We start from the raw sequence: 14,066 nt of genomic DNA, 5'->3' as shown, positions 1-14,066 counted from the left end.
ACAGTGACGAAATTATGCTTCTCAAACTTTTACAGTTTGAGGTCTCCCCTTAACTCTGACGGTGTACACACAGAACAAAATGGACCCCAACGTTCCATGTGTACACGGTCAGAGTTACAGATTCGTAAGACCCCCGGCCTAATGGAACCCAGAGAGTCCTTTGGATTAATCTGTTTTTCTTCCCCCCCAGGAAAACAGAGACAATTCACCAAATAATATGAGGCCATATACAGGAAAAACTGAGACAGAATAAATCAGCAATTTCTTCATAATACACCTATGAAGATGCATAGCTACACATACACCAGTGGCGAATTTTCAGGACCTTCAAGGTATTCAGAGAAGCCCCAGGGATCCTCAGAAGAAAGAAAATAATATTTTTAATAATAACTTTTTTAATTACTTTTATTATTATTATTTTTTTTTTATTAATTAAATTGTTTGTGTTGGTAATCTGTTAAACTGCACTGTTTCGCTCGCCATACTCATTGTAGTTGTTTCTGCCCCGAGTTCTGTGCATTGGGAGTGTTTTTGTGCTGGGGAAAATAACAGCCAATCAGAGATTCTTTCTACTGAGTCACTGGGCAGAATAGCCTCTGACGCAAGTATTCCAGAAGTCCCTCGGCCATTTCAGTCACATACAAGCGTATACAAGCCTTGGTGTGGAGTGTCAGTTTGACCAACCAATCATATTTCGAGCTGTTGTCAATGGGCGTCGTCTTCATTTGTCGAGGGGTGTACGGAAGACCCACGGCTCAACCACCAATCAAAATGAGTCAAGTGACTACTGGCCAATCACAACACGGCTTTTCCGGGACTTGGAGTGGAACAACAAGCATGCTTCACACTCACTATGCACAACATGTGAAACGTGTAAAGTAAACAGAAGGGACATGGCTGCAGCTGGAGTGAACGTTATGGATTTATTATCAGTGCCTTTTTCAAGAAGACTGTTTTATGAAAAGATGGACAGAACTTAAAAGGAATGATAAGCTTTATGATCCCATCATTGAGAAATTCACCCAAAAGGACAGGAGGATGTTTTTCTTTTCTTCAAGTGAACAACTTCATTGGTGAGAGAAACTGAATTAATTTATATTGCTGGATATGCCGCTGTGCAGTTTGTAATTGGAAAAGGTACAGTTTCATGACAGTACAAATCACTGGTCAACTAAAAGGAGATCCTAGTAAACCTTACAGCTTATTTACACAGGAACCACTTTATGTACCTGTTTTTGTCTATTTAATGTGGGTCTTTCTTGACGTGGTCTTTCTTTGCATTGATAACTGGTGTGTTGTTACATAATGATAATGGTGGACAGTGCGTTTTGCTTTGTAAAGCGCGCTATGTTAAATGGACGTTTCGATTGGTTGCGCTGGTTGTGTCTTGTGTGGCTCTGTCTGTCAGCGCACATCTATTTAATCCTTATATTGGCATTGGTTTGGAAGTCTTGGTTTGGAGTATGTGTGTAGTGCTAATTAGGTTTAGCCTACCCAGCGTGCTTGCCTTGTACACAGTCTGCTGTCCATTGTTAACCAGTTGTGTAAAAGAAAAAGAAGAATGTAATTTGCGCGCATGTGCGTGGGGGGGGGGGGGGGGGGGGTGCGTCCCCGAAGGTCCGGTCCCTTGGGGCACGCATCGCCACTGACATACACATATAGGCACATCCAAACATAACATAAACAAAGTCTGACAAACAAACTCACAAATGGCGACAGCGAGATAAGTGGGATAATACACCTGTATACCGCTATGGCTTACACCAATGGCTTCCAAACTAGGAGCCATTGATGTAAACCAATTGGGCAGCAATATTGTTTTCTCGCTCAACAGTTAACAAACCAACATACAGTACAAGTGTATAGGGTATCTGCACATTTCTAAAGTGGCAATTTAAGGACTTTAATTAAGACCTCTTTAATACCATAAAATTTGACAAATGTTAGATAAGAAAGAGGCAAACAGTGAGAAAATAGCCTATCTACAAGCTTGTGCGCTTGTAGTTTGGCACAATATTTAACCGAGTCAAACTAAATGTAATGCCTACAATTCCAAGTGCTTGTAGTGGTAGGGAGGGAGGTTATTTTGGGGAGGGTCACGGCCTGAAAACTTTGGGAACCCTTGGCTTACACTATACTCACTGTGAGTTACATCTGGTTCTTATCAAAAAGCCAGACTCTTTTCAAACGATGACAAAGACCTCCACGGCAGTTCTAGAGCTCTTGTTACCGTGGTAACCGCTGTAGATTCCCCGAGCTGTGGGTGTATTTATTATTTTAAAACATTTACTAGTATTTTGGGCAGCCCCTTGTGAACGCTCCCGACACGGAAACGGATAGCTCTAGGAAAAAAACGCACACGGCTCCAAAACGTTGTATTGTCTCTAATTATAATAATGTATAATTATATTATGAATCTAGCTTTGTCATTTGTTATTAGTATTTCTCTAATTGCGTTCCCGAGCCAGATGCCACGTAATTTAGTTCCGCGTAATTCAGTTCTGCCTTGCACTTTGTCCCGTGTTTAATTGTGTGAAATCACACCTTGAACCTCGAAGTAAGTAATTGAGTTGATTCATGAAGCACATTTAAGTCTAGATTTAAAAATAGAGGTATTGTAGCAGGGGAGGATTTGTCTGTGTTGTACTATCGAATAATTCGCACAGATCTTTAAAGCTGCACTATGCAACTTTCCTCTTCTAACCCAGATAACATAGAACATGCTTTGAACAAACCTACAGGCCCACAACACGCCTTATCATGGGTTACTAGGGGGCCTTAATTTTTTTATACTTTAGCTATTGAAAAATAGCAGATATTCAAGCTCACATCGCGGCACAGAGTGCTTCACATGAAAAAGTTTGAGCACCACTGACATAGAAACACCAATTTTTTCAAAAATAGCAGATCTACCGTACAAGCTCGCAGCGCTGCACTCTGTGCCGCGCTTTAAGCTTGTACATCTACTATTTCTCAATAGTTAAAGCACAAAATAACGTGTAATAATGTGTTCCCAGTCTAAATGGGTTAAACCCCCTCCCCCTATGAAGAACATTCATGGGGGGCCCGCAGTGAATCCTTGTACCCAGGGCCCAGCATTTGGTGTGACACCCCTGCCTAACGTCTGATCTCAACTGGTTCTACAATCGTGGAGCAACTGCAAAGGCTCCGTCATCTTGTAGATTTTGTCAGATCTGAGAGACTATAGGAGCTGAGTGCCAATGGATAACAACTGAGATATAAGATGGGGGCCTGATGACCAAAGAGAGCCCTCAAAGCAATCGCCACGATCTTCAATTGAATTCTAAAACAGACAAGGAGACAATGAATGATAGGCTCGGACTGGGGGTGATGTGCTCGCATGTTTTAGTACCAGTCATCGTGGCCCATCGGCAGACGAGATAAATCCTGATTTATACTTCGCTGCACGACGGCATTTAATTTGTCTTAAGTTTATGCACACACCACCCATGCAGTAGTGCACATGAAATAAAAGCATGGCTAGTCCACCGACCAAAGCAAGACCTACAGGTTAAACATGTAATGAGTGACACAAACAACGGAAACAAACAACACACACACACTTGGTTCATTAGGGCAGTGTTTCTCAAACTGTTACATTTCAAGGTTTCCCCTTAACTCTGAGAGTGTACAAATGGAACCAAATGGACCCGTTAGGGTCCATTTGGTTCCATTAGTATGCTGTTAGAGTTACAGACTTGTATGGGTCAATTTAGACCCCCATAAAAGGAACCCACAGAGTCCCTGGAATCCACTTTGAGAACCACTGCATTAGGGCGTCTTTTCCTTTGCTCTCACTCTGCCTCTGTTCTCTCTCTTCTCACAGAAAACACTGGAAACTGCAAGTATAGTTGCTGTTTTACCATTTGAATTTTCCCGATTCAAGTCAATGGGGAAAGTCTATTAGGGTGACCATTCTGAAAATCCAAAAAGAGGACACTCTACCCGACATATACTGTATGTATATGTATATATATATATATATATATATATATATATATATATATATATATATTTTTTTTTTTATTTTTTTTTTTTTTCAAAAAAAATAATTTATATTACTAGTTTACAGCTCAATTATGTTATTAGTTATGTATTCATTTTTGAGGGGGTTCCAATTGGACCCTTTACAAATCTAAATAGGCTAGAGAGATCCACTGATAAAGTATGCCTTTTGACTCCTGTATTAACGTTCAGCTTTGTAACTAAATAAAAGAGAGGTAGCCCATTATTCAAACCACCGTTCTGCTTTACAAGGTTGTACAAAAGATTGATTCTGTCAATTTAGTTAGCAGAAGAGCTCTCACCTCGCAAGGACTGTCTTGTAGGCTACTTTGCAGTGTTGATATGGGCTTGAAGCAGAAGAACTTTTATTTGTAAATGCCTAAATAGACACAGAAGAGTACCATCTTTGCTGACAGAACACTCTGCGGTCACTGGCACTTTTTGTGCATTTCATCAGTGAAACAGCATTAATTGCGTTTGCAGTTCGTTCGTTTGGCTTGAGCAGCGCGAGCTGCGCTGCTCTGCCTCTGATCTGAAAGCGAGACAGGCTGAGGGACTCAGAGGGAGGGAGGGATCGCAGCGCAGGCAGAGAGTAGTATGAATAATACACGTTCCGGGGATAAGGGTGGAAACCCGCCTCTCACAGTGTGTTTCCAAACGAACCATTGAACGTGCATTGTAAATGCCCGTGCTTTAACTGTGATATGCGCGAAACCCCGGACATTTGAAGGAATTTATAAAACCCCCCCGGACAGGCCAGACAGCCCACTAAAAGAGGACATGTCTGGGCAAAAGAGGACGTATGGTCACCCTAAAGTCTATTCACTAATACATTAACTCATATGCTGCCAAACCCGAGGAACCTGAGAATTTCGCGATGTACCACCCTGCCACGCCCGAGGAACCCGAGAATTTTTGGAAAAGAAAAAAAAAATCAAAACATTTTTTTTTCAAAAAAAAATTTTTGACCCCAAAACATTTAGTAGGCATGATAGCGATCGCGAAATTGCATGTTTAACCCCCATAGCAACCCCATCTTTCAAACATGGCAGCCATCTTTGTTTACATTTTAGGAAAACATAATGGCTGCTATCTCATGAATGCCTGAACGGATTTCCATTCGGATTTTTTTGTTTGAAAGCTGTGAGCAATGTGGACACACGTGGTGCATTATCTAGGCATGGGTGTGCATGATCCGTGCACTATGAATTACATGGAAGTCTATGGAGACAGTTTGGCATATGAGAGTACAAAGGTATTGTTAAATGGCAGCAGATGAGTTAATGACCATATACCGTATGGAGATCTCTGTGTCAGTCCTATAGGAATAACGTGTTCCACTTCCTTCCACGTGCTATATTCAACCGGGGAAACTACCCCCTGTCAGGTGTTAAGAAGCGGCTTGGACTCCTCATGCATAGAAGGAAGCATGCGGTCAGTCCGTTAGTCTGCCCAGGTTGGCAGAGGGAGTGTAGCGCCCAAGATTACATTAGACAATCGACAATTGAAAAAAAGGGTTACAAAAATCGAGGGATAAAAAAAAAGGCATAATTATGTGTCATTTTAGATTATTTTGCGTAGGATATTCAAAAATAGCAAATATCCAAACTTATGAACTGCAAGCTTGTACATGTGCTATTTTTGAACATTTTTGGAAAATCTTGAAGGTTTGAGAGCTACTCTACTTGGTAGAATACACCTCAGGTGGTCTTAAAGGGTTATGGGAGCCAGCATGCTGAGAAAAACCCATATCGGACGCTTGTATCCTCGGCCTTGTTCTTTCGGTCATGACCCGCGTTTCATGACCATAGGTGAGGGTCGGAGGAAGGAACAAAGATTGAACGGTAGACTGAGAGCTTTTGCCCAGGGGCGTCAATTGGGTATGGCAGGGGTATGCAGCTGCCATACCCTGGGTCCAGGGGGGAAAATAAAAAGTTACTTTTATATATAAATCCATGAATGTCTCTTTATCTATCTGCACTAGTTATTATGTTGTTAAATTACAGTAAAATAACTGCAAATGCAAAATGTAACAAAATGGTCACTTTAACAAGGTATTATAATTATATTCTCCACACTTGTATTCTCCCCATCTTGACAAATTGGTATATTCGCAGGTTCCGCAGGTCAGCTGCACAGGTGCAATGCATTATTGTTAATTGTGGCGCGTTTACTAAAATGCCAAGTTTAGCTGCACTTGAACAACCGTTCCAGGCTGCCATATTCAGCCCAAGAAACCGTAGAAACCGGTGTAAAAAGCTGACAAAAATCGTTTTTTTTTTCCAGACATTGTGAAAATAGCCGATCTACATGTTCACAACGCCTTGTGAGCATGTAGATCTGCTATTTTCACAATAGAACCATGTTATATAAAATGTAATGCCTCTTTTCCATGAGGACTCACATCTTTTCAATACCCTAGCCTAGCTTTTGCTGAACTGACGCCACTGAGCATGCTGAGAAAAACCCATTTCGGACGCTTGTATCCGCAGCCTTGTTCTTTTGGTCGTGACCCGCGTTTCATGACCATAGGTGAGGGTAGGAAGGAACAAAGATTGAACGGTAGACTGAGAGCTTTTGCCTTCTGGCTCAGCTCTCTCTTAAGGTGTGGTACAGCAAACACATTCTCTGCTCCCATTCTCTGACTGATATCAACATCCATCTTCCCCTTGAGCCAGCAATACATGAACTGCTTCACTGGTGGGTAAGGGAATCATCCCTACCACATATTGGTTTCCTACTGAGAACCATGGCCTCGGATAACATACCCAGTTACAAGTGCATGGCCTGTATTCGAAATGTTACTAGTGAAAGTAAAAAAAAAAAAAGTAGTGGCATCAAAATATATTTGCAGTACAAAATCGACATCGAGGTATCAATATGTGAGGTATACATATCGACAGCGGCTTGAAATGAGGTATTGGTGTATTGTGTCAAATTAATTTACAGACACACTTTCTATGCACGTATAGCACATGCTAAAAAGCTGTAACCAGGTGTGGTTATTTCAATAAAGGAAAATGGAAATAAGGCATTTAATTTATTTATTCTATGTGTACTGTGCAATGTGCATGCATGGATATGCTATTCATTATCTGGTTTAGGCAGGCAGTGGACCTAAAGCAAAAAAACAAAAACAAAAACAAAAGATATAATCCAATTATTTTATGTATTCAACAATGTTATCGAATATCAAAGGTTTTCCTAATATCGCCCAATCATGTTTTGTAACATTTCTACAAGCTCGTATAATAATATACTGTATGTTCAAGTTTTAAAGGCATTAACACTTGGGGAGCCAAACTCGTTCAGGGACGAGACAAGGCCACTAGATGTCACTGTGCCAAAAGGAAGTTACCTCGTTCACAGACGAGGCAACAAACAGTTAACTCTATGAGCCTGCAGCTGCCCTTTGAATGACCTGAGTCCATTACGTCACCCAGTCAGTGCAGGCAGCTCTTCTGGAGGAGAAATCACGGAAGGACTTAACATTGCTTTAGATTCTACTTTGAAACATAAGAACGGCTTTATCTAAGAATGAGATGAAAACAGCCCCAGGGAAGCAGAGAGCTGATTGTTTTCACGGCGACACTTTACCGCGATTTTACCGCGATTTTTGGATTTTAGTTTCGCGAGCGTTTGTAAACAAATGGATTATCCTCCTCAATCTTCTCTGGACACGCACGTGCACACGCACAAAGCTTGCGAGGCACGTCAAAACAAAGCGTAAGTCAATGGTGGCAGCAGCAACAGCTATAAATGTTATAAACCTTAGCAGCCCATGTGTTAAAGAGTGTAATGCCCCCACATTTTAACAACTATTACTTCTAATTATTGGTACTGTAAGAGGCCATGGTATGAGCAGGATTATTGACTGAAAGCCGTGGCAATTTGCACTTGCATCGAAAAATAGTGCACTCTGTAGACGCAATTAACCTCTGCTTAATACATACTTATTAAATAACCTCTAGGCATGTTTGATTATTCTATGAGATAGATCTGTATCAATATCAGGCTGGGTGGTATCACGATTATTTAAAACTCGATTACCATAAAAAGTAAAAACAGCAAATCTACACACTCACACACACACTGCTACACTAATGTTATACTAAAGTTGCTAATGAGACTAATTGATTTTGCTTATAAAATAACTATTAGAACTTGCAAATTAATTTATATAATTATCAAACCAACAAAAAACACCTTTGCTTCATGTTCATTTACAGTATTCCATTAATGCACATATAGTTATGTTTTCTTTTTTCTAAATGTTGGTTTCAAAGTGTTATAAATGCTGAAGCCTTAATATACAATAGGATAATAAATTACTGCAGGGGTCCGGGACTCCTAGGGGGTCCTCAGAGTTACTACAGAAGGGCCACAAAATCTTTGTGTGATAGGATTGTTTTTTACTTTTTTACTTTCTCTCATTTACTGCCAGAGATTAATAGCCAACTAACGCCCAAATGCCATCTATTTCCCGTTATTCCTACCTTTTAGTCACAGAATATTTATCTCAAGTAAGATCCATTCCGATCTCGAACACGGACACGCACGCTATAATACGGTGTCGCTGGGAAGAAGAAAACGTATGTGAAACGTTCAAATGATATCTGCTATTGACGTTAGCTGTTAGCCCTGCAGCTCGGTGCTAAAATAGCATCCCTGTTCTGAGGAGAACTTTAGCCGAAGAAAATAGCAGATCGTCTATTTTTTGGCGTGGAGGGGAAAAAGAGAAGACCAAGTACAGAGTCAAAGGTCAAGTTTACTAAATATTGAGGGTTTAGGTGGTTAAGCCAGGGGGTCCTTGGCCTGAAAGATGTTGAAGGCCCCTGCATTACTCCAAGCGAGATGTCCTAACTGACCCGTCCAGCAAATGCCATGCTTAAATACCGTTGTTTTGGGTTGAGATTGGCACATTTCCTGGGGCAATCTGCCCAGAGCATGTCACACGTGTCTTCTTCTTTTTTAGTTTTTTACTCTCAAAAAACGCCTGCAATGTAGTGCATTTGAAACTACATTGCAGTGCACATCATGGGGTGATCACTGCTTGCCTCCTGTGAATTGTTTTATTTTTATTTTTGTTTATTTTATATTTATTTAGTTGCTGAGTGAGGTCAGCACTCAGCAGACAAAGTGACATGAGTGAAATGTGCCAATGTCTACCAGAAACATCGGTATGTCTTTACTCCCCTGAATGCTCCAAAGAAATCTCATTTAAAAAAAGATTTATCAGTGTGTATTCCAAAATAAATATTCCGTATTTTCAAGTGTTTCTGTAGCTGATGGAGTGCTAGTGACATTAAACTGCAATTTGATAAGCTCCACACTGTGACTCGCTAGTTTAAAGTGTCCAGCTCAGTAATAACACTCTCAATATCGAATGTCACAGCTGTGCAAATTTGATGTGGGCACGGCTTATTTACGACCCCAGTGTTGTCATCTAAAAATGTTCCAGGCTCTCTGAAAAGCAGCGATATCGTTATTAAGTGTTACAACTCACGAAATGTTATTTCATATCCATGACAACAGACCTGACCTCAGAATCATCTAGTCTAGAACACTGGGGTCTGCCACTAGAGGGTGCTATCCCCTGGGTCACAGGGGATAGCACATTTTTACATTGGAATTCCCATAGGGCAGGGCAGGGTAACCTTAATTTATTATTACTATTAACAGCCAAAAATGTATAAGAAATCCATCTGGGGCCATATTATGTGTTTGCTTTATTTATTTGTGCCTTTTCTGGTCTTTCAAAATATCAATGTTAGTGTTTGCTCATTTCAAAGCAGATCCAAGTATACCAGTAAGCTAGCAGCTTGGCGGTGAAAGCAAACACACGTGACCAGGCATTACTGTATTCTCCTTCAATAATTTGTTTCTTATCATTATCTGGCGTAGAGGCGACACTTTTCTTTACAATACGAGAACGCAAGAATAACTGTAACTATGCATACTGCAAAAATACATTACGATTTAAAATGTAAAAACTAAAAACAAAACAAAACCTCTTATTTCTTCGCATACAGCAGTTTTTCGTCCAAGCAATTGGGAGGTTGGCATGCTGACATCACTGATACTAAACAGTGCCCACATTTGGAGATCAGATAACTGACATCACTGATACCGCCGCCTGTACTGTGCATGCGTCGCTGCTATGGTAACAGCCGCATGCTGAAACAATGCCCAAATTTGGAAATGACTGACATCACTGATACGTCTGGGTTCTCCAACATAACTTCAGCAAGACACCAGTCATGTTCCCATACCTTAGCAACAGGCACGATACATTTATTTTAAGAAGTACTTTCAATTCTTTCCCACAATTTTTCAATGGTTTATTGGGCTGGATATGGCAGTCTGGAACAGTTGTTCAAGTGCAGCTAAACTTGGCATAATATAGTAAACGTGCCACAATTAACAATAATGAATTGCACCTGTGCAGCTGACCTGTGGAACCTGGGAATATACCATTCTGTCAAGATGGGGAGAATAAAAGTGTGGAGAATATAATACCTTGTTAAATTTTGCATTTTTTGTAGTTATTTTACTGTAATTTAACAACATAACCAGCACAGATAGACAAAGAGACATTCATGGATTTATATTTTAAAGTAACTTGTATTCTCCCCCCTGGACCCAGGGTATGGCAGCTGCATACCCCTGCCATACCCAATTAACACCCCTGCATCAGAGACTCCTACAGTCATTCAATCCCTCATACTGTATACTGTGCACACCCCATAACCCAAACTGCACTGACATATCACCAGGCTGATTTGTTTATTTCAATGCCTCGCACTGTGAGCTTGTAAATCGGCCATTTTCACAAATAATATTTAACAATTTGTATAGGACCTACACCTGTACTGTATGTTGGTGTGTCTACTGTTGTGTGAGAAAACAATGTTACACACTAAGCACCTGAGGACCCCAAACACACTAAGCACCTGAGGACCCCAAACAAATAACTTGGGAAACGCTGCCCTAGGCTACCAAAGATAAACAATAGAAGTTTACACCCGTAACCTAGTGTGAGACGCACGCACGCACGTGTGCGCACACTCACACTCACACACACACACACACACACACACACACACACACACACACACACACACACACACCATGTTCGAACAGAAACTAAAAATATGTGGGGGAAAAAAAGGTTATATTATGTCTTGAAATGTACAGTATGATATGAACAAAATCCCCTCTGGAGAGATATTTTCTTGCGACAGTACAGTAACAGTACTGCACCTGTAGAACAATGTGAAGTGAGCAACACGGTGCTTCACTATACCTCACATTGTCACAGTGTGTTTCTGAACTCTGACAAGGGAGTTCCAGTAAATACTGTGTCTTTTCTTTTTCTTTTTTTCCCCCTCCGTCTCGGTCCACCCTCGGGCAGAGAGTGAAAATGAAAGCTCCCTCGGGGACCTTTTCACTTTTCCTTTGAAACACTGGGACATGCACTCGCTGCCTCCATTTTCCAAGGGAGTTGAAAGAGAGACGGAGGCGGTTGCCTCCTCTAAACGAAATAAAGCTAGCCAGCTGTAGCATGCCTCATCTAGTTATCCGTGCATAAGCTTTTTTTCTTTCTTTTTTTTGCCTTCCCTGCAATGTTGGAGGGGAAATTATTTCCAGGACGCTACTGTATACTAAGAAAGTGTTATGTGAAAAATAAATATTATAAACACATTGGGCTCTCCTAAAAATCCTTTAATCGAAGCTGCACGGAACAGTAGCCTACCAAACAAACCAGGGGTGTTAATTGGGTATGGCAGGTGTATGCAGCTGCCATACCCTGGGTCCAGGGGGGGAAATAAAAGTTACTTTTAAATATAAATCCATGAATGTCTCTTTGTCTATCTGTTCTGGTTATTATGTTGTTAAATTACAGTAAAATAACAACAAATACAAAATTTAACAAAATGATCACTTTAACAAGGTATTATAATTATATTCTCCACACTTACATTCTCCCTATCTTGACAAAATTGTATATTCCCGGGTTCCGAAGGTCAGCTGCACAGGTGCAATGCATTATTGTTATTTGTGGCAAGTTTACTAACATGCCCAGTTTAGATGCACTTGAACAACCATTCCAGGCTGCCATATCCAGCCCAAGAAACCGTAGAAACGGGGGGGAAAATAGAACGTACTTCTTAAACAAATGTATCATGCCTGTTGCTAAGGTATGGCAACATGACTGGTGTCGCAAGACACCAGTCATGTTGCCATACCTTAGCTTTTTCTGAACTGACGCCACTGAAACAAATTTTTGCTGCCTAATGGCCATGCATAAGTAACTTCTTCTAAAATTATGTTCTAAAAATGGCTTCATTAGCATGAGTTGATTTCCAAATATGTTTTCTAATAATAATCCCACTCACTAAATCAATTACGATGTGCAGAGCTGTTAGCCTATGAACGGTAATTAGAGAGACACTTATTACTATAAAAGTATATATTATGCAAATGAGTAAATGATAATTTAAAACCTGAACCGAAGCCCTAGCATAATAAGGTAATGTAATACAGTATTGAATCCCCCCTACCCCTCCCCCCGCCCGCCCGCCCGCCTCCGACATCAATGCAACGCAGCTAAAAACGGCCTTTTTAAAAAATCACCAACAAGTCATTAGAAAATGACTCGGCCGCAGATTAACTAAGCCTTTTACATCTCATTTTGGATGCACGGATATGCATAATAATTTCTCCTTTTTGCATAATAGGCTTTTAAGGGAGGATCCCGCAAATAACGGAGAGCAGATGACAGATGTGGTTGATTAGGCATTCTGCTGGTTCCAGCACCGAGTGCCGCGCTGCGAGCTTGTAGATCTGCTATTTTTGAAAAATCGTGAAAATTAGAAAAGTGTCTTTTGAAGATTTTTTGAAAAACCTATGTTTCTATGTCAGCAATCTGGCCAGCCATTGTCAAAGAAAAGGTCCTTTTCACTCAACTGGAGTTCAGTTAGTCTGTTCTTGAGAGACTACTATGTCAGTGGTTCTCAAACTTTTTCATGTCAAGGACCCCCAAACTGATATTTATTTGGCCACGGACCCTCATCTCAAAATATCTAGTTCCAGGGACCACCCAGAAGCAAAATTTGAGTTACAAATGTTCGCTTTGAAAATACATGTATTCAAAGATTTGCACACATTTTCACGACCTTTTCAAAAATAGCAGATCTACAAGCTCGCAGCGCTTGTGAGCTTGTATATCTGCTATTTTTCACTGGTTAAAGCATTCAATAATTCGAGGCCTAAATGGGTAAGTAATGTACTTGTAAAATGTTGAGGTACTTTTTAACTTTACTTCGCTGCCACGATTATCCTGCTGATCTCCATCTCCATCTTCCCCTTTCTCTCATTCGTGAACAAGACCCAGAGATACCTACATGTCTGTGGGGAGCCCCAGAGCATTTTTGATTTCTATTATCTAGCCTTCAGCTGAAGGAGTTTAAGTGAAGGCTAGATAATAGAAATCAAAATGCTCTCACGGTTTTTTCCCAATTCTTTTAGCTGACTAAGAGAGTTTGCCCGGGACAAAACTAGTGAAATAGACGCATTGTGAGCTTGTAGATCTTCTAATCTACTAATACACATCACTGGCCAGATGGCCAAGAATTGGCACGACCTCGCCCTTTATGTCGCCCTGAGACGTCTTACTAGTAATTTACACACAACAGATCTAAGGTATATAAATGACTTAGTTCAATGTTGAAAATTAGTGTTTTTCCTGTTTAAGGCTGCTCTTTTGTTCCCTCTCTACACCAAACCTCTTCTAAAAGTTGTGAGCTTGTAGATCTGTTATTTTTGTAAGTTCAACTCAGAATAGGTATATAAAACAATTATCCTAATCCTATCACTCAAAAATTTGGCGGCTCCCCCTGTAGTAACTCTGAGGACCCCCTAGGGGTCCCGGACCCCCTGTCGAAGACCCCTGCACTAGAGGAAAGGCTGTGGAGGTCACAACATCATTAGTGCTCATCCGCTGGGGAACATGGAGGTACCGATGTTTCTGGTTCACA

At 40.7% G+C, this 14,066-nt stretch overlaps 1 protein-coding gene across 1 annotated transcript in view; it reads right to left on the bottom strand.

Moving 5' to 3' along the window:
- LOC308296680 (protocadherin-15-like) overlaps positions 1-14,066 on the bottom strand; it is a gene marked incomplete at both ends in the record, with an annotated part of 437,702 nt that overhangs the window by 336,168 nt on the left and 87,468 nt on the right. The window lies entirely within an intron of this gene.

Source organism: Nannobrachium achirus (assembly GCF_963921795.1).
Source record: "Nannobrachium achirus genome assembly, chromosome: 13".
NCBI lineage: Eukaryota > Metazoa > Chordata > Actinopteri > Myctophiformes > Myctophidae > Nannobrachium > Nannobrachium achirus.
This window is presented reverse-complemented; position numbering and strand designations above follow the sequence as displayed.